The 21,281-nt window shown below is 47.5% G+C and overlaps 1 protein-coding gene across 2 annotated transcripts in view; it reads right to left on the bottom strand.

Moving 5' to 3' along the window:
• PEPD (peptidase D) overlaps positions 1-21,281 on the bottom strand; it is a 131,989-nt gene that overhangs the window by 25,546 nt on the left and 85,162 nt on the right. The gene's annotated exons all lie outside the window — the stretch shown is intronic.

Here is a 21,281-nt window from a genome sequence, read left to right as displayed (position 1 = left end):
CACCTGTCCCAGAGCCTCAGGGCTCCCAGCAGGCAGAGACACCACCCAGGTGTCTCCTTGCAGTGCAGTGAGAGAAGCAGGCCCAGACGGCCCCTACCCTGCCCACCCACCATCAGGGCAGGCCAGGAGGGGGACCAAGCCCAGGACTACGCTGCTGCTGCTGTCCCCAGAACAGTGAAGGGCACCCTAGGACATGCTAAGTGGCAATAGGGCGCCACACATCTAGAGAATACTTGTATTCGAGAGTTTCATCTTCCAGGCACCATAAACACAATTACATATATTTGTTATCACTGGATGTCGACTAGTCATACAGGAATCACTCAGTCACATTCAATCTGCTCCCAGCATTGCCTTACTAACTCATGGAGTCATTGGGTATCTGCCAAGGAAATATTTCCTCTACACAAAGGATGTCGGGACCCTCCAGAGAGGCCAAGAAAGCCACACCCATACTCCCCCCCATCAGCTGCACTGACATGCACAGTGGGGTCTATATGTCTCTGAGCACGAAAGTGCTGCCAGCAACTTCCACCTCAGTCCCAACAGGCAGCAAGGAAAGGCAGGTCCGGGTCTCAGAGCCTCGAGTGGGGACAGTCCAGACACAGTCCTTGTGGGGATGTGGGGCAAAGGACATGTTCCACACCACCCAGACCGGTGTGCTCAGAAACTGGATCTACCTCTCCTTTGCTTCGTACCTAGAAACCAGAGATTGCAAGGCCAAAGCTCCCCTAGAGCACACACCCTCTGATAGCTTTGGGGAAGGCAGCCTGCCCCCAACAAAAGCAAACCTCAGGGGCCCCACGGCTGTCCCCGAGGTGATGTGGCCCGTGGGTCTCTGCATGGTGGGGGCCTGAGAGGGCCAGTGAGGTTATGTGGGGTTCAGGAAGGACAGGCCGAGGGACAGCGGTGCCACCGCGTGGGCAATGCACAAGCAAGCACACTGAACAGAAGAGACGTGGGGTGGGGTTGGTTCCCTGCCTGCAGCGAGTCTCAGAGGCCCGAGAATTCTCCCTGGCAGCAACAACCCTCACTACATGTACTGGCCTCTGTTTAAAGAAAAAATAACAAAGTAAAAAGCATGGCTTCCAGGAGCATTCAACTAAGGTAAGGCTGACCCAGTTTTCACCTGCAAATTATAGCCCAATGTTGGGTCATTTCTCCCACAATGACAATTCTGCACCCCCATAAAGTATAAGTGGAAAAGACGAGGAGAGGCGTCACCTGCTGAGCACTTGCTCTGACTTAAAAGAGTTTCAAGTTCTGGAAAACTGGGCTGTAGCAGCTCACTTTGAGTGATCTTTACCAACACAAAATAGAGCAGTTGGTGGAGGCACTGCGCTGACATCTGCTTTTGTGTGTCAGGGGCACCCTCTCCAGAGCTTTGTGCCTCAGGAAGGCGCCCGTGCTCTGGGGTGAAAGTTGGAGGCCTGGGCCATGGAGAGATGGGAACCCGACACATTTCTGGTTTTTAAGAGCAGGGCCTGAAGCATGGATGCTCCCACCTGGGCTCCAGGCTTGACGAGGAGGCCATGTGAGGCTCCAGGATGGCCTACTCAGAGCTCAGGGTAGAGCGGGGGCGACCAGGAGGGGGCAGGGACCCCCAGGAGAGATGGCAGCAGATGAACTGCATTTCCCATTTGACAGTCCCAGACCAAGGCAGCCCCAGGAGGACGGTCACTAAAGGCTCCTCTGTCCCTTAATGGAAGACAATGGCAACGATGAGCTGAGGGAGGAGGCCTGCTGAGTTGTCACCAGAGGGGGCTGGTGGCCACAGGCTGTGGCCAAATGTGGCTGAAGTCTCCGGAATCACAAAAAGTAAGATGACTGCAAAATGTTTAGCCAGAAACCCTTCCACCTCAAACACGGAGGTTAACAGGCAGGGCTGAGTTCACAAGAGAGGAGGAAACTGAGGCCAGAGCAGAAGAGGGAGCGGTCAGTCTCAGGAGCCTAGGAGCCTTGGCTTCAGCTGAGATCTCCTCTACCCACACTATTCCTGCCACCACACCACACAGCTGGGTCCTGGGCAGTGCTGTACCCTCAGCAAAAGGTGGACTTGAAGACAATTCACCAATGTGCTTGTCTAAAGGAGGTACATACCCAGAAAAGTCATGTTTTAATCCTAATCCCATTTTGTAAAGGCAGCCTTTTTCTCTAATCCCTATTCAGCACCGTATGTTTGAAACTGTAATTAGATCATCTCCCTGGAGATGTGACTCAATCAGGAGTGGTTGTTAAGAGGGATTAGATGGAGATGTGTCTCCACCCATTCCAGGTGGGTCTTGATTACTTTACTGGAATCCTATAAAAGAGGAAACATTTTGGAGAAAGGAGGGGATTCTGAGAGATCACAATGACGTAGCCACAAGAAGCAGAAAGTCCACCAATCCTCCACCTCTGGAGATGAAGAAGGACAATGCCTCCCTGGGAGCTCATGAAACAGGAAGCCAGGAGAAGAAGCTAGCAGATGATACCGTGTTAACCATGTGCCTTTCTAGACAAGACAGGAACCCTGACCATGTTTGCCGTGTGCCTTCTCACTTGAGAGAGAAACCCTGAACTTCATCAGCCTTCTTGAACCAAGATATTTTTCCCTGGATGCCTTAGATTGGACATTTCTATAGACTTTTTTTTTTTAATTAAACATAACGTAGACAGGGGGAGGGCAGTGAGTTTGCTTGTTGTGTTGGCTGAGAGAGAGAGGCCACATCTAAACAATAAAAGAGGTTCTCCTGGAAGTGACTCTTAGGCCTAATTTTAAGCAGGCTTGACCTATCCTTTGTGGGGATAAGTTTCAGATAAACAAACTCCAAGATTGGGGGCTCAGCCTATTGCTTTGGCTGTTCCCACTGCTTGAGAGAATATCAAGAATTCTGCACTTGGGGAAATTGAATTTTACCTCTTACATACAAACACAAACATTCTTACCATATGATCATTCCATTCTTGATATATAACCAATAACTCACAATATCATCATACAGTTGTATATCCATTATCATGATCATTTCTTAGAACATTTGCATCAATTCAGAAAAAGAATAAAAAAACAGAAAAAAATTCATATATACCAAACCCCTTACCCCTTTCATTGATCACTAGCATTTCAATCCACTAAATCTATTTTAACATTTGTTTATTTTTAATCCATACGTTTTACTTATCTGCTGATAAGGTAGATAAAAGAAGCATGAGACACAAGGTTTTCACAATCACACAGTCACATTGCGAAAGCTATATCATTATACAATCATCTTCAAGAAACATGACTACTGGAACACAGCTCTACAGCTTCAGGCAGTTCCCTCCAGCCTCTCCATTACACCTTAACTAAAAAGGTGATATCTATTTAATGCGTAAGAATAACCTCCAGGATAACCTCTTGACTCTGTTTGGAATCTCAGACACTGACACTTTATTTTGTCTCATTTCACTCTTCCCCCTTTTGGTCGAGAAGGTTTTCTCAATCCCTTGATGCTGAGTCCCAGCTCATTTTAGGATTTCTGTCCCACATTGCAGGGAAGGTCCACACCCCTGGGAGCCATGTCCCACGTAGACAGGGGGAGGGCAGTGAGTTTGCTTGTTGTGTTGGCTGAGAGAGAGAGGCCACATCTAAACAACAAAAGAGGTTCTCCTGGAAGTGACTCTTAGGCCTGATTTTAAGCAGGCTTGACCTATCCTTTGTGGGGATAAGTTTCATTTAAACAAACTCCAAGATTGGGGGCTCAGCCTATTGCTTTGGTTGTTCCCACTGCTTGCGAGAACATCAAGAATTCTTCACTTGGGGAAATTGAATTTTCCCCCTTTCTCACCATTCCCCAAAGGGGACTTTGCAAATACTTTTTTATTCACTGTTCAAATCACTCTGGGATTTATCGGGGCATCACCCTGGACAAACGTACAAAATCTCATGCCCTACTCAAGGTTCCATGTACTATGGTGTTCAATTAAGCTGTCCACATAAGTTACATTAGGAAATGCACTAGTCAAAATACAAATTTTGTACCAAATAAACATTTGTTGCTTTATACAGACTTGTTTTAATTGGGACATTTTCTTGGCCTTTGAACTATAAACTAGCAACTTATAAAATTCCCCTTTTTAAAAACCATTCCGTTTCTGGTATACTGTATCTGGCGGCTAGCAAACCAGAACAACCAGCATCATGAGAAGACTCCACAGGAGTCGGACAGCCACGAATTGAGGGGCAAACCTGCCCTCAAGCCAGGGCAGACAGGATTTGCCTGCCCACATACACAGACACACACACACTACAGATGAACTCACAGATCAAAACGATAAAACACTCAAGAAAATAGTCCCCAAAGTTGTCAGACACAACCAAAAACAAGGTGAGACCCCCAGGACCTGGGATAACAGAATTATCAGACAGATCATAAACACACACAAAATAATTGATGCCTAAAAGTGGATTATGAAAGAAAGAACGGGTCAATTTTAACAAGGACCAACTAAAACTTCTAGAAATGAACAATGAATCCGTCCATCAGAAGACTGTAGAAAAAGTAAGATAGGCAGGAGTCGCCCCCAGAGCCTGCTCCACCTGCCCCTCCAGGAAATAAGCAATGTTTGTGTGCAGCCCAAGTGAGGGGCTTGACCCAACCGCTTCTGCTCACTCCTTCACTCCTGCTCACCTGGGAAGGATGATGGGGGGCACCTCGACAGGCTGACGGCACAGCCTCCCCCTGCAGTGGGTCAGAGCCTCCTGGTGGTCACAGGGTGGGGTGGGGCTGCCCACTCTCCTAGCCCACCTGTCTCGCTGTCATCCCTGCTGCCCCGTGGTCCTGGACGCTCTTCCTGCACAACCACTCCTTCTAATACCTTTGTCCATACATTTCTCCCAAGCCAAGACTTGGGTACCAAATGCTTTGCACAGGTATAAATGAGATCTTCTAAGGAGCCTGGAAGAATGCGTGCTGTGAATAACGAGATGGCTGGAGTTCCTGAAGCCACAGAGACGGCAGACCCATTTGTCAGACACTGGAGAGGAAGAACAGGGCAGAATGCAGATTCCGAGGCCCAGGAAGGGCAGCTCAGACAGCACTGCTAGGTCGCAACCTGGCCCCCGCCAATCCAACCCTGGGAGCATTTCTTGGCACACAGGCCCAGCTACTGCCCCCTGGTGATTATCGTCAAACAAGAAGATACACCACAGGACAAAAATAATACTATAGCTGCCCAAGGTAGCAGCAGAGGGGCTGCCCCAGGCAGGGGGGCAGCAAGTGTCGACCAAGTTATCAATGTCTGGGCCTGGGCAGGGCCAGGGGCTTCAGCAGGAGCTACATGAGGAGGGGTCACTTTGTTCCTACTTTCTAGGCTGGGCCTTGAAGGATCTCCCAAATGGAGAAGGGGGAGGCCAGGCCAGGCAAAGGAGTGTGGAAGGGAAAGCGAGCAGTCAGTGATGGAGCCCCCTTGGCTAAGCAGAAGGTTCAGGGAAGTGGGGACTATGGGCGGAGGATTACGAAGCTAGGGAGAGGCAGAGCATGGGGGCCAAGTGTTCTGAGGGGAGGTAGCCCGCACCCCTCTGTTCCTGCGGCTATGGGAGGGCGGCACCTCACACTCTCTGGCAGGGCGGGGTGCTTGTGGTGGCCGCCAGTTCCTGCAGCCCTGTGGGGCACCCCCCCCAACGTCCTGTCCCGTGTGATTCCCCAAGGGACCTGCCTACCCTGGGCCCACACACCAGCTTCTGGGGCACTGCTCATCACTGGCTCTGAAGTCAAATCCCAGCTCTGCCACTCATGAACGCTGATCTTTCTATGCCTCAGTTTCTCCCTTGAACAACGGGAACAACAACTGTACCACCCTACCACGGCTGTGGTGTGTTACTGATTTAACGTACATGAAACAGTCGGTGCCATGCTTAGCCTTCACTGAGCTCTCTACATGCAGCACCCATGAGCCACTGCTGCTGTAATGCACACACATGATGGAGAGCCTCCTGCAGGCTGGAGGGAAGAGGGCCTGGGCACCGGCACCAACAGGCAATCTCTCGGCTACTCCTTTAGAACCTCTAGACCGTGGCCTGGATGTCCACACTTGTGGAGTGTCCAGCAGAGTCAAGCTCTCTGATGCCTTGGATCCCTGTAGCAGCCCCTAAGGGTGCTCAGCAGGCCTACCCACAGGCCTGGGCATCTCCAGGGTGGTGACCAGAGAGAAAGGCTTGATCTGTGACCAGCTCCCAGGAAAACGGCACACAGAACCAGCTTCCTGGTTGACCCAGTACATCTCAGCCCACTGTTCCTTCGCTGCCACCCCCTGACCTCCCGTGGTGCTGACCCAGAAGTCCTGCCTCCTTGGGCCTGTGCAAGGGCCATGATGGTGTGAAAGGAGGAGGCAGTGGGGGAATGTGAGCAGATGTTGGGATGTCTAGGGCCAACCAACCGTGCTTTCTGCTCGTCTTAGTACCCAGCTAACTTTAATTCGCATTTAACTTAATCAATTACGATTATGTTTTCTGAGTACAAACCACCATCGTTATGTAATGAATGTGATGTGCCTTTTGAAGATCTATCCACTTCATAAAAGAAAAAGTCTTTTCATGTTAGGAGAAAAAATGTTACCTGGCAATGGGGGTGCTGGGATTTGTCTCAGGTCCGAGCAGGAGTGTTTTCCTGGACCCCATGGGAGGAGCGGGATCCCCGAGCCCCGGAGCCACACTCAGAGGAGAATTCCATCAATCGAGTGGGCAGAAGGAGGAAAATTTCCTTCACATGGAACTGGAAGCACATACCAGATTATCCTTGAATTCGGGGGACTTGGCAGCTGCTCCCCTCCTTTCTCCTGGGGTGACTAGGAGGTGAGTAAGAACACCAGACCAGCCTCCCGCAGCCTTCAGCATTTAGCACACTGTGAGCTGGGGGCCACTCACCCACTTCACAGATGGGGAAGCTGCGGCTCAGACCCTGTGCGGTGTATGGTCAGGGAACCTATGGAATCTGCACCCCAGCTCAGAGTGCACCTGGGCTTTTGACAGCAAAGTGTGTGTGTGTGTGTGTGTGTGTTGGGGGTGGGGAGTGGACAGCACCTACCTCGAACACTGCTTAAGGTCTGAAGGGATCAGGCAGAGAAAGGTTTTGTGCTCTGTAACTACTGGAGGCGATGATGCTGTGGTTCACACTTCCAGGCCCCCCAAACTGCCCCTGTGCACAGGCCAAAGGGAGCCCAAACAGGCTGCAGGGGCCCACGGCCCCACCCAGCCCCGGGGGAGGGCCCCGGAGCCACTGCTGGCCAGGCCAAGAGCCCCTGAGAGGCTGACATCCCGAAGGAGAGAATCTCCCAAGCAGAGGCGAGGGTAGCAGTAGACGGCGTGCGCAGGTCACAGAGGGAGACGGAGCACGGAGAGAAGCCTCCCATCCTCGCTCCAGGAGCACCGTTATCAAGGTACCAGATAATTAGCATTTTAATAGGATAATTGGGAATTCTAAATTGCCTATCTCGTATTAAGCATTAACTGAGGACATAACATGACATTCAATTAACAAGTCTCCTCCTTTATTCTTGACATGCTTGATTAGGTTGAATTTCTGAGTTTTGAAGTATCAAGTTCCTGGATAAACACCCTATCTCCTTCTTAGTTGGCAAAGTCCTGGCTGCAGCAGACTGCTAATAAACTTACATTTACATATATATATAAAACACAGAGGAGATATTAGAAGCTCTCTACACAAAGGGGAAAAAACAAAAGTTATCATGATCTTACCACATGGAGATAAGCTCCCTCAAATATTTTGGCGACCATATATCAGGCATTTGTTTATGCATAAACACAGATTTAAAAAATATATATATAAACTTATTTTGAAAAGTCATCTTTTTACTGAAGTATACATGCATTCAGAAAAGGACCCAAATCAGAAAGGATCCAGCACCATGGATTTTCAGACTGAGATACAGCCCCAGAGCCCCTCATGCCCCCTCCCAGCTAGCACCCCTTTCCCCTGGGGAGCCACTACCCCAACTTCTGACACCACAGATTCATTTTGCTATTCCTGAACTTTCCAACAATATGAATTTTCTTGCATCTGGCTTCTTCCATGCAGCACAGCATCTGGGCGACTTGCCCAGGTATGGGATGTGGGGACTTCGTTCATTCTTGTGGTTGCCACTGGGGGGACAGAAACCAGTGCACCATCCACTCGCCTGCTGGGGACATGCTGGGCACTGGCAGAACACAGCTGCTGCCATGGACCCTTGGAAACGGTGTTGTCGGCACACAGCTAAGAAGTGAGAATGCTTGGTCCCAGGATATTGTGTAGCTTCAGCTTGAGGATATAAAGCCACACAGTTCTTCCAATTAGTTGCATCAATTTATTTGTTGTCTCATAACCTTTTCCACTTCATTTAGCAAGAACATTTCTCCTGTAAATATACGTCTATTTGATTTTCATTTTCAGTGCTGTCACTATGTCCAGAATCTGACTACCTCTCCCTACGGCCACGACACAGACTGTGACGGGGACACAACTGGCCTCCCTGCTGCCACCTCTGCCCGCGACAGAACACGCTCCAGAGAGGGGTCCATTTACAATGAAGTCAGATTACGCAGCCCCCAGGACTCCCCTGCCCAAACCCTGGCCAGGCTCCATCAGCAAGCAGCCTACCTCCCTCTCCTTTGTCTTCTCCCAGACGGCCTCCCAGCTACTCCTGGAGCCTCAAGGCTGTTGAAAGAACCACTCTCTCTGCCTGGTTTGTCCCAGGGAGCCACAGCCCACTCTCTCACCACCTCAGGGAGGCCTGGCCTGTTCCCTGGCTAAAGAGCAGCTCCCTTCCCTGTAAGCCCCACCCACTCACCCACCCACAACGTCTCTCGCCGCCCATCAAGCAGAGGTTTTGTCCATAGTGTCCCCAGAGCCTAGAAGAGCACCTGGTACATAGGATGCTTTCACTCAGTGTCTGCTGAGAGTGTGAATAAATGAATGGGTGCCCGGGCAGTGTCACAGCCGAGAAGTCTCTAACTCAGTTTCACACTGTTAGATCTATTTAGGCTGCTTCACTGTCATGAGTGACAGTGGACACCATGGCCACATGTCTTATCACCGCTGCAGGCCAAGTTCCTAGAAGCAGAATCACTGAGCCAAAGCACATGTACACTTCTGAGTCTTAGGGCACATCCTGCCAAACAGACCCCAGAGCATCCAGGGTTTGGGGAGTCCTAAGCAGTACACCACAGTGCCTGGTCGCCCATGGAACTCTCAATATGGTAAGAAAAACATAAAAAGCATTTCATGGTTTCACTGATTAATAGGCAAGTTTAAACATTTTCAGGTTTACTTTCTCATATTTCCTCTTTTCTGAACTGTCTGTTCCTTTTTTAAACATTTTAAATTCATCTTTTTCTTATTCATCCTTAAGGGAATTATATGAAAAAGATGAACAAGCAGTTTTGACTATCATGCATATAGCAAATTTTTCCCTTTGCACTTTAATTTCTTAATGGGCATTTTTGGACAGATCATTTACACTTTTATTGTCAGGACTCTCAACTTACTTTTTTCCTTTATGAGTTCTTCCTTTGGTGTTATATTTAAGAATTCCTTCCCTATTGCTATGGTTATATCAACACTATCACCTTTTGTGAGTTTTCTGTTTTTACATCACTTTATTAATCCATATTGAGTTTATTTTGATGGGCGCATGAGGCAGAGCTCTAATCTTACTTCCTTTCACTGACTGCCCCTTGCATGCTGGCTTGGAACGCCCCCTTCGTCGCAAGGAATCAGTTTGGGACCGTCACGGTGCTCCTGAGCAGGAGCCTTTCGCCTACCTCACAGCGGCGTCCGCCCCTCCTCTAGCAGCTGGCCCCCAGGAAGAGGGACAGGACACATGCAGGACACCATTGTCCAGGATGGGGACAATACACAGGGAAGAGAAAGAGACTTGGAGCCCACAGCACACATCTCAAGGGGGAAAGTCTAGGTCTGTGGGTCCACACCCACCTGGGGGCTGATGCCCCGAGAAGATTCTGGAAGACATACACTTAGTGGACACCTGCTCACCTCTGAGTTACTAGTCCCGCTGACTGCAGCAGTAACACCTTCCTTGGTCCTAAACATTCTCCATTTTAGGAGCGGGTCACCCCAGGAATAATCCAGTAGAGCTCAAACACTGACCAGGAAGCCAAAAGGCTCTTGGTGGTGGGGGGAGGTGACCCTTGTTACCACGACCCAGAGGCCATTTTCACTCCAAAGGACACTGTGAAGCCCTCGGCCTCGACCCAGGAAGGGGTGGGAGAAGAAGCCAGGTACACAGAGCCACTGGGAGGCCAAAGGACTTTCTTTGAGCAAATGTTTCTCAAAGTACGTGAAGAGTCCATGTGATGACATGGATAAACATTTAATTTTACACATCAGGTATTTATTTTAAAGTATTACCTTCTATTTACAGCAAATAAATACTGGGCTTTCAATCATGACAAGGATATAAAGCTTTTTTAAAAAATATATTTACAGAAAAAAATGAGTCAATTTCAAGAAAACTATTAAGCAAATTAGCGTGGAGACGGGGTAAGGATCTGGCAGAAATTGTGAGGGTGTGGGTGAGTGACAGGAGCTGGAAATTCTGCTTTAACGCTGCTTCGAGGAAAAGTCTGTTTTATTTCTAAAATTGAGCAGGTAGAAGAATAGGGTGGCTTTCTCCCAGAAGCTCCCCCATAAAGGGAACCCAAGTTCTTTCTGGTATCTGATGCTCAGCAGCCTGGGACACCAGGCCAGCGTGGACCCCCTGGGTGAAGGCCAAACTGGCCTCTCTGCCCTTCCCCTCCAGCCTGGCTGGGCCACAACCCTCTGCCCTGCCAGCACCTGTACTTGGCTAAGTGCCTCCTGCACCCTCAGTGCACCGTGGGGAAGGCTGGCGGGGTCTCTCCTGGCAACATTCCCACTCTCCTTCAGTGGCTCACCCAGAGGTCCGGTCACAGACAAAGCCTGGCCAGGGCGAAGGGCTGCCTCCCTCAAAGGCTCTGGTGTAGCCACACCAGAGAGAGGGTGCAAAGCCCTATGCGGGTCCCGCTGTCCCCCACCATCTTGGAGGTGCCTCCCTACCTCGACTCTCCCCGGGCCACCAGCTCCCCACTGAAAGAAATAAAAGGGGGAGATCTCTGCCCAACACATGCTTCCTAAACACGGCCCCCTCAGGAGACAAGGGCCCCAGATTCCACACACTGCAGTCAGGACAGAGCTCCTGAGTCACTCCTCCCAGCAAGAGAAAGTGCCTGGCTTGTTGCCTAATTTTTAATTGAGGTGAAATCCACACAATGTAAATTTAACCATCTTAAAGTGAACAACTGCACAGTGTATGGTGTACAAACATTGCCTCTGTTGAATTCTAAAACCCTTTCATCCCCTAAAAGGAAACCTCTACCCATTAAGTACTTGATCCCCATTCCCTGCCCCCCAACCCCTGGAAACCACCAATCTGTGCTCTGTCTCTATGGATTTTTCTGTTCTAGATACTTTGGACAAATGAAATCATACAAAATGTGACCTTTAGTGTCTGGCTTCTTTTGTTCGAGATGCTGTGTTCCAGGTTCCCCTGTACTGTCACATGTATCAGAACTTCACTCCTTTTTAAGGCTGAATAATATTCCATCACGTGGACAGACCACATTTTGCTGGTCCCTTCATATCCTGCTGGATGCACGGGCTCTTTCCCCCGTGGCCAGTGTGCATGGTGCCGCCACAACCAAGCATGCGCGGGTACTTGCTGGAGTCCCGGCTGTAGTTCTTTGGGGTGTATACCTTGGAGTGGAATTGTGTGCTTTGCTTTTTGAATCCCATTAAGGATTTTTGGTTGTTGCTGTTTTACAAATCCAGTGCTATTTTATTTCTAAACAGTGAATTGCTTTCTCAGCCTTATAATCTTACCGGATTTTACAATATGCTGTTTCTGACATGACTTCCTCTGCAAAGGGCCCTTTTATATAGCGCCTTTTCACCCTAGGGGGTTGAGACATGCTCTCCTCCCCCTGCCGGGAGCCCAGCTCTGGGCAGGCCTCTTTGCCTCTCCCTTTCTTCCAAATCTGTGGACCTGCAGTGGGGCCCCAGCTTCCTCCGGTCTGCCCTCTGGGTCTCACGTCCACAGTTTCCCTCCCAGGTGCTGTCCACTCGACCTGCCAGTCAGATGCGGTCGGGTGCCCAAACCACGGCTGGCCTGTGGACACCAAGGGCTGAACATAGGGACCCTGGAGGATGGGAGGAAGACAGGCCGAGGCGGGGCCCTGTCACTGCGGCCCAGGACCCCTGGCCACCTGGGGAGGTGAGGACCCTGGGGGCCTGGTCAGGGGAGGGTCCTCAGAGGCATCCGGGAACCCCAGTGCCGGGCACTGAGCATGGACCATGGTGGAGGGTGCCGACCGCCCTCTCGCACAGTCAGGCCTGGGGTAGTCTGTGGGGGGCACGGTCCTCCCCCAGCCCCCGTGCATCTGCATTTCTGGCAGCACGTTGGCTGGAGAGTCTCAGCCGCCAAAAAGCCGGAGTCTAATGAGCCTTCCCATTCCCCACTCGCAACTCCAGACGTTATTTTAGTCACACTCCATTGAAGGAGCAGCCAGAATGCGATTTGTCACCTTGAAAGTCTTTATCCACTTAAGATGATAAATGGGGCCTGTGTTCATGCTGCCCCTCTAGAAACGTCAGCCCTGAAAAGAGGAGGAGCCACCCCGGGGGCCCTGGCTGGCACCAGGGCAGACGGCACAGCTATGTCTCTATACTCCCATGAGACTTGTCAGTGGGCCGTGGCAATTGTGAATAATGCCACTATGAAAACTGGTGTGCCAATCTCTCTTTCCTTGCCTTCAATTGTAGTAGTAGGGCTGCTGGGTCATAGAACAATCCTATACTTGAGTTTCCTTAATCCCTGGGGCCCACCTGCTCAGGCAGTGGATGCCACCTCCATGGGCTTCGAGTCCAGGTCTGGGGACAAGGACGGCACAGGGATGTCCACTCCGAGTCCACAGAGGCCGGGAGGGGCGCCTAGAGAGCTAGCTTGTGTGCTTGGGCTCCTAAAATTACTTCTCCCACTGTAGGATGCTAGACGCAATCTCCGTGAATTTAAATTTGGGGCCATTTAAACCTATTTATCAATAGCTAATTAATAAGGTCTAAGTCCTTCGATGACAAGATGATTAAACTGTTTTTAAAATAATCCATTTTTAATTAAAATGCTACCCTTTCTTGGTTTCCAATGTGTTCGAAAGGAAGTCTTAACAGATGTCCTGTTTTTAAATATGCATTTATTAAGCCAATAATTTGAAGATTTTGTGCTTTTAATTATATCTTAGTCATTCCTTGGCTATAGACGCAAAAGTTATGTGTTCTTTGTTTACAGCACCAATACGGCTAAGGGAAGCCAACCGACAATGAGAAGGAATTCTTTCGCACATGAAATGCCACCTTGGCAGTCTGTGTAACAACAAAGGTATTTGGAGGAAAGCTGCGCCCTCGCCCTGACAGCTGCCCTGCCCGTGTCCCCACGGCGGCTCTGGATCTGTCCTTTCTTGTCCAGCTATAAGGGCGGGAGTCCCTTGAATTCTCTACTCTCCACCCTGTTAACATTCTGAGGCATCTCAACAAAATGAGCCACACAAGCCCCTCAATTACTCACCGAAATTCAGAAAATTCACAAAAAAAAGCAACTAGAGCTTGCTGGTGGTAGAGGAGGGAACCAGGCATAGGAAAGGCCTTTCTGGGCTGCAGCAGGGAGCCTGGGAAGCCTTGTGCCACCCGGCAGGCCCCGAGCTCTCCCTTCCCAGCTCTGGGCACAGGACCCTGTCGGATCCACCCCAAGCCCACCCTGGCTAGCACTGTTGTAGCCCCTCTCCTCACTGCCCCCTCTCTATCCATTCTGACCCTTTCAGCTCACTGGCTGCCCTGCAAGCCTCTTAACCAGGTCCCCTCATGACCCACCTGGGAGGCAGGGGCTGCAGGGGGTTCTGACAGGGCTCCGGGTACCAGCCAGGCCTGAGCAGGGTTGCATGAGCCAGCCTGGGGGGAAAGCCATTGAACCCCACAGAGACACTCTGTACGACGCAAGCATCAACTCCCATCCCCTAGTCTATCCCAGTCCTGGTCATCTGTGTTCTAGTGTCTATGCATTTGCTTATTCTAATTATTTCTTATCACCGAAATCATACAATATCTGTCCTTTTGTGTCTGGCTTATTTTACGTAACATGATGTCCTCAAGTTCCACTCTTGCTATCGCATAGATCAGTACATTATTCCTTTTATGGCTGAATAATATTCCATTGTATGTCTATACCACGTTTGTTTATCCACTCATCAGTTGATGGACACTTCATCTTTTGGCAATTGTGAATAACGCCACTATGAAAACTGGGGTGCAAATCTCTCTTTCCTTGCTTTCAATTTTAGTAGTAGGACTGCTGGGTCATGTAACAATCCTGTACTCGAGTTTCTGAAGAACTGCCAAACTGTCTTCCACAGCAACTGCACTGTTTTACATTCCCACCAATGATGAATATGTGTTCCTATTTCTCAACATCCTCTCCAAAACTTTAATTTTTTGTTTTAAACAGCAGCCATTCTAGTGGGTGTGAAATGGTATTATCATTGTAGTTTAGATTTGCACTTTCCTAATAGCTAATGAGACTGAACATCTTTTTATGTTCCTTTTTGTCCATTTGCATATCTCCTTTGGTGTTATATCTATTTCAGTCTTTTGCCCACTCTCAAATTGGGTTGTCTTTTTGTCGTTGCATTGTTAAGATTAATTTATATATTCTGGGTATTAAACCTTGATTGGATATGTGGTTTCCAAATACTTTCTCCCATTATGTCATTTGTCTTTTTTACTTTCATGATGAAGTCCTCTGATGCACAAAAGTTTCTAATTTTGATGAGGTCCTATTTATCTATTTTTTTTCTGTTATTGCTCATGCTTTTGGTGTACAGTATAAGAAACCATTTGCTTAACAAAAGGTCCTAAGACGCTTCCCTATGTTTTCTTCTAGGACTCTGATAGTTCTGGTTCTTATATTTAAGTCTTTGACCTACTTTGAGTTAATTCTGTATACGGTGCGAGGTCCACCTTTATTCTTGTGCAAATGGAAATCCAGTTCTCCCAGCACCATTTGTTGAAGAAACTATTTTTTCCAAATTGAGTGGAAAATTGCTTTCTCAATTGCTCCCTTTTAAAAAATCAGTTGGTCATAAATATAAGGGTTGATTTCTGAACTCTTACTTCAATTCCTTTGGTCTCTGTGTCTACACTTGTGCCAGTACAATGCTGTTTTGATTATGTGGTTTTGTGATAAGTTTGAAGATCAGGAAATGTGAGTCCTACAACTTTGTTCTTCTTTCTCAAGACAGTTTGGCTACTTAGGCTCCCTTACCCTTTCATATAAATTTGATGATTGGCTTTCCATTTTTTTAAGATGACTGTGGGAGCTTTACACAACTTTCTTTTTTTAAAGAAAATCATAAAAATAGAAGAGAACATGCAAACAGATGAATTGTATTGAGGTAGTCGAAAAGGTCTATGTAATCATGTAAAGGCACAAACTATGCAGGAAAGGATCAATTTGACCACTTACATTTTAAATGCCTGTTAATCAAATTGGAAAAATATTTTTGACATACAAAAAAATAATATGTAACACCCTCTCTTATAGAACTTCCAGTCAACCACAAAGAGCAAACTATACAAAAGGCAGACAGGCCATGAAGACAAATGGCCAAGTAGTACATGTGAAGACGTTAGCTTACTGGTAATCAAAAAACACAAAGACAACATATTCCTTCTTCCTTATCCGATTTGTAAAGATAACTAAAAATAAAAATCATACAGTTAACCTTGAGGACCGAGTGAGGCAACAGGAGTGTCCAAGGGCGTGTCCAGCACAGCAGCTGAGGACACGGCTCCTGGAGTAGGGTCAGCTGGACCATCTCTCTGCTCTGGGATCTTGGTCAAGTTCCATAAAGCCCTCGTGCCTCACAGGATGACCTGAGGGACTCCCCATGAAGCACACCGTTCATGCTCAATAGATGTCAGTGCCCGCAACAGCTGTGATGGGAGCACAACTTCTCTGGGAGCAGTGTGCTTTGGGCATGGAAACGCTTCCTAACAATTCTACTTGCAGGAACTGATCTTAAAGTGATGATCCGCTAAATACCCATCAGATGGACATACAAGTTGATCACCACAGTGGAAGGCTGGAAGTCACCTGATGCCACCAGGAAAGGCCTCGGCAAATGGACACAAATGTACCCTAGTGCACGGACATCATGAGAAGATTTCCACTTCACACAGGAGTAGGCAGAGGTTGCCTACTCAGGCAACAGGGGTGCGAAAACTTCTGTGCCACAGGATTTCTTCTATATGTTGTTTATAAAGTTCTGTATTGACTGTATTTCCTTCTGGCATATATATTATCTTTTCATCAGAGCAGTTTTCTCTTTGAAGATTTTTTTTGGTAGAAATAAAAGCCACCTATACAGACCAGTTCCTGTCAACCCAGCCTTCTCCCTGCCTCACCTTGCCTCTCCTTTCCTCCTGATGTGGGGTCCCTGGGAGACACAGCCAAGCAAAGTTATCAGCCAGGGCGCTCCACCATGCTGCCGCCAGGGGTCGCAAGTGCACACCTCTGCCACCCATGGAGCACCTTGCAAACCCTTCAGCTTGACTTTAAGGACCACGATTGTATATCTCTCTTTTCCATATTACTGTTGTGGACAAATTTTTTAAATGAGCAATCTGCACACAATTCCTTTGTCCAAAGTCTGAAGGCAAGGCCCCGGGTCCCACCTGGAGGCCAGGGCAGGGTCCTAGCCTCATCACTCCAAGTGTCCTGCAGAGAACTTTCCAGAGAGGAGACCAGAAGACAGAACAGCTCCCCCTTCTCTCCCAGCTGTGCCCAAGACAAGTCTCCTGAAATTCTACCGATTTTCCCTTCATCATCTCTCCCTGCTGCCTTGCATCTCTGCAATGAGGGGCAATCGCCTTGTTTCGGTTTGCTAAAGCTGCTAGAATGCAATATACCAGAAATGGGTTGGCTTTTACAATGGGGATTTATGAGCTTACAGATTTATAGTCCCAAGGCCCTGAAATGTCCAAATTAAGGCATCAAAAGGATGATACCTTCTCTGAAGAAAGGCTGCCAGCATTCGGGACACCTCTGTCACATGAGAAGGAATATGGCTAGCATCTATAGGTTCTTCTCTCCCAGGTTTCACTTACTTTCATCCTCTGGCTTCAGAGGCTTTCTCTCTCAGCAACTGTGGGTCCTCCCTCAGCTCCTCTTGGGCTTTTCTCTATGAGTGTCTCTTTTTTTAAATTAATTTTTTAAAAATATAACAACAAACAAATGCAAACATTCTTAACTTATGATCATTCCATTCTACTTATATAATCAGTAATTCACAATAACACATAGCTGCAAATTCATCATCATGATCATGTCTTAGAACATTTGCATTAATCCAGAAAAAGAAATAAAGACAACAGAAAAAAATTCATATATACCATACCCCTTACCCCTCCCCTTCATTGATCACTAGCATTTCAATCTAAATTTATTTTAACATTTGTTTCCCCTATTATTTATTTTTATTCCATATGTTTTACTCATCTGTTGATAAGGTAGATAAAAGGAGCATCAAACACAAGGTTTTCACAATCACAGAGTCACACTGTGAAATCTATATTATTATACAATCATCTTCAAGAAACATGGTTACTGGAACACAGCTCTACATTTTCAGGCAGTTCCCTCCAGCCTCTCCATTACATCTAGACTAACAAGGTGATATCTATTTAATACATAAGAATAACCTCCAGGATAACCTCTCGACTCTGTTTGGAATCTCTCAGCCATTGACATTTTATTTTGTCTCATTTCGCTCTTTCCCCTTTTGGTTGAGAAGGTTTTCTCAATCCCTTGATGTTGAGTCCCAGCTCATTCTAGGATTTCTGTCCCACATTGCAGGGAAGGTCTACACCCCTGGGAGTCATGTTCCATGTAAACGGGGAGGGCAGCGAGTTTCCTTGTTGTGTTGGCTGGAGAGAGAGGCCACATCTGAGCAACAGAAGAGGTTCTCTTGGGGGTGACTCTTAGGCCTAATTTTAAGTAGGCTTGACCTATCCTTTGTGGGGACAAGTTTCATATGAAAAAACCCCAAGACTGGGGGCTCAGCCTATTGCTTTGGTTGTCCCCACTATTTGTGAGAATATCAAGAATTCACCTTGGGGAAGTTGAATTTTCCCCCTTTCTCACCATTTTCCAAAGGGGATTTTGCAAATACTTTTTTATTCACTGTTCAAATCACTCTGGGATTTATTGGGGCATCACTCTGGACAAACCAACAAAATCTCATGCCCTACTCAAGGTTCCATGTACTTATGGTGTTCAGTTAAGCTGTCTACATAAGTTAGATTAGGAAATGCACTAGTCAAAATATAAATTTTGTACCAAATAAACATTTTTTGCTTTAGTCTCACATATAACTTAAAATTTTAAAATATTAATTGCCATCTATTTTCAACACCCTGCACTAATGACATTCCTTTGTTCTTCATCATGCAAAAACACTTTTTAAATTTGTACATTTAGTCACTATCATTACACACTCTAGGCATTCCTAGATTATACCAACTCAGTCTTTCCTATCTTTCTGATTTCATTTGTGCTCCTAGCCCTCCTCCCTCTATCATTCTCACATTCAGCTTCATTCTGTGTTTTAACATAATTACATTACAGTTAGGTAGTATTGTGCTATACACTTCAGAGTTTTTACAATCAGTCCTGCTGCACAATCTGTATCCCTTCAGCTCAAATTATCCAATATCTTACCCTATTTCTATCTCCTGATGGTCTCTGTTACCACTGAAATTCTCCAAGCTAATTCACTAATGTCAGTTCTCTATGAGCTTCTCTTAAATTCATCTCTCTACTATGCTTGAGCTTCTCTGAGCTCTTATTTGTTCATAACGGATTCCAATAAAAGGATTAAGACCTACCTTGAATAGTTTGGGTCACATCTCAATTGAAATAATCTAACCAAAAGGTCCCACCCACAACAGGTCTGTACCCATTAGAATGGATTAAAAGAATACAGCCTTTTCTGGGGTATTCAAGCTACCACACTCCTCAAAGATTCTTCACCCAGCCTCTCTTGTTACCTTCTGGTAGCATTTCTGCCTGAAATCAAGGGCTCAAACCCTAGAGATAGGGCCACTCCTCTCCTGCTTCCAGGCCTTCCGGTCAAACTGAAAAGACTGAATCCAAAAGTAGCTACCACCAGCCCAGAAGTCAGGGGAGCTCCCTAAAATTAGGCCTAAGAGTTACCCCCAAGAGAACCTCTTCTGTTGCTCAGATGTGGCCTCTCTCTCCAGCAAACAAAACAAGCAAACTCGCTGCCCTCCCCCATCTACATGGGACATGACTCCCAGGGGTGTGGACCTTCCTGGCAACATGAGACCTAGAATGAGCTGGGACTCCTCAGGTGAAGGTGATGCTCTTGGAAAGGAGTGGGGACTCCCACCTCTTCGCCAACTTGCCGAGTTCCTGAACTTCCTTCATCTCACCAGCTGATGTAGAAACAAACTGCAGACAAGGCTCTTTGGTGCAGGGTTTGGAGAATCCAAACCACAAAAACCTCTGTTCAGCCTTGCTTCAAAAGTCCAATTATTTACCTTCTCTGGAGTTGGATTATTTGGCGAAACTTCTGTTTGGAGAAGGAAGTATCCTTTCTGCAGTCTGGGGGGCAGAGGGAATAGGAAAACAGTCCTGCCTGGTTCCTCTGATCCACCCTACCACATGCTATTCACTCTGTGGACACACTTAAGTGAAACGAGCTTCTCACTGTAGTGGGGCTGCCTGAGGCAGGATGGGCAGAGTCTACAGCCCAAAAGGGCTGACTTAAGAAGCAAATTTGCCTCTGCCCTGTTGCTGGGAAAATCCCAGATTCCTATTTCCCCTGCGAGCTGGAGGAAGCGACTCTGCCTGGGAGTATCAGATGATTCGTGTAAACAAGTCTGCCACTACGGATGGAGCTGGTAGGTATGTGGCAAATTACCTAGAACGTTTAAAACATTAAAATATTCACTAAATCCCCCTGGACAGAAAACTTCGATGCAGCACACAGCTCAGCTCCGAATAGATTTTCATTCCCACCCTCCACATCTGCAATTAAATGTGTAGCTGCCCGGCAAAGGAGGGAAATTTGAGCCAGCAGTGTCTCCAACAGGGGTCCCAGGCTTCTGCCTCACACACGGCCTGGAGACTGTTGCCTCCAGCTTGTCTGAGTCACACGCATCCTGCAGAGGCACCTGAGTGAGGTGTTCTTGGGCGAAAACACCTGGAAGGAACTGTTCCTACCTTATCAGTTCCGGGACAAGTCGGTGGTCCCCTGGAGCCCAGGGGCTGTGCAAACACTTGCATATTGCCTCCACCCAATCTCAGCCCGGGTGCATCTGTCTGTCCTTCCTGCACCTCAGCCTCGGGAACAGCATGCTCATGGACGCCTCAAAGTGCCAGCCTCCCCAGAAACCTCAATAAGGGAAGGAGTTCCTTGATGAAATTTCTGTAATCTGGTTGCTAGTTCTCATCTCTGTGTGTGAATGGGTGGTTTATCCGCTAACCACAGAACCAGAGCTACCCACTCCCTAAGGGAGCCTTCCCATTCCGCAAACACACAGGGCAGACCAAAGCCCTTGAGATGGACTTAGAATAATGATGCCCACTTTTCACCTCCAGGGAACTTAACTAATTTATAAGGCAATTTTAATAATAACTATATATTAATTTTACATCCCCCTTCTACCTATTGCAGTGGCTATGAACTGTTAGGAATTAGGTAATATATTACCATAGGCTTCTGGGGACTTTTTATTAACTAATGCCCCATATTTAAAAACCTTTCTGTCAAATGAGAAACATTAAGAAGCACTGTCCCCTTTATAATTGCCTCTAATAGACTCAATATTCAGGTCCTGGCCTTAACAGACAGCCCAGGCGGTAGTTTCCTAAATTGCATTTTACTTCCCATTTTCTTTCTGTCATCGGCCAACAAGATAATTTTGAAAGCATACAAAGGGTCACTTCACCATGTCAGCCTCTGGCTCCTGAGGTGCCTGTAAAATCTGGGACTTATAAAGACGGCGTAGCACAAGAGGATCTCAGCAGCCTCTCCGTTCACACTGCCACTGTGGCGGCCCTGCTTTTTAAGCTGTTGTTTTGTTTTTTTTCTACCCCAAACATTTCTGATGAAATATAACATACAAAAGGTACACATCAACTAATGGGATGAT

This window comes from Tamandua tetradactyla, chromosome 16, assembly GCF_023851605.1.
Source record: "Tamandua tetradactyla isolate mTamTet1 chromosome 16, mTamTet1.pri, whole genome shotgun sequence".
In the NCBI taxonomy this organism is placed as follows: Eukaryota; Metazoa; Chordata; class Mammalia; order Pilosa; family Myrmecophagidae; genus Tamandua; species Tamandua tetradactyla.
This window is presented reverse-complemented; position numbering and strand designations above follow the sequence as displayed.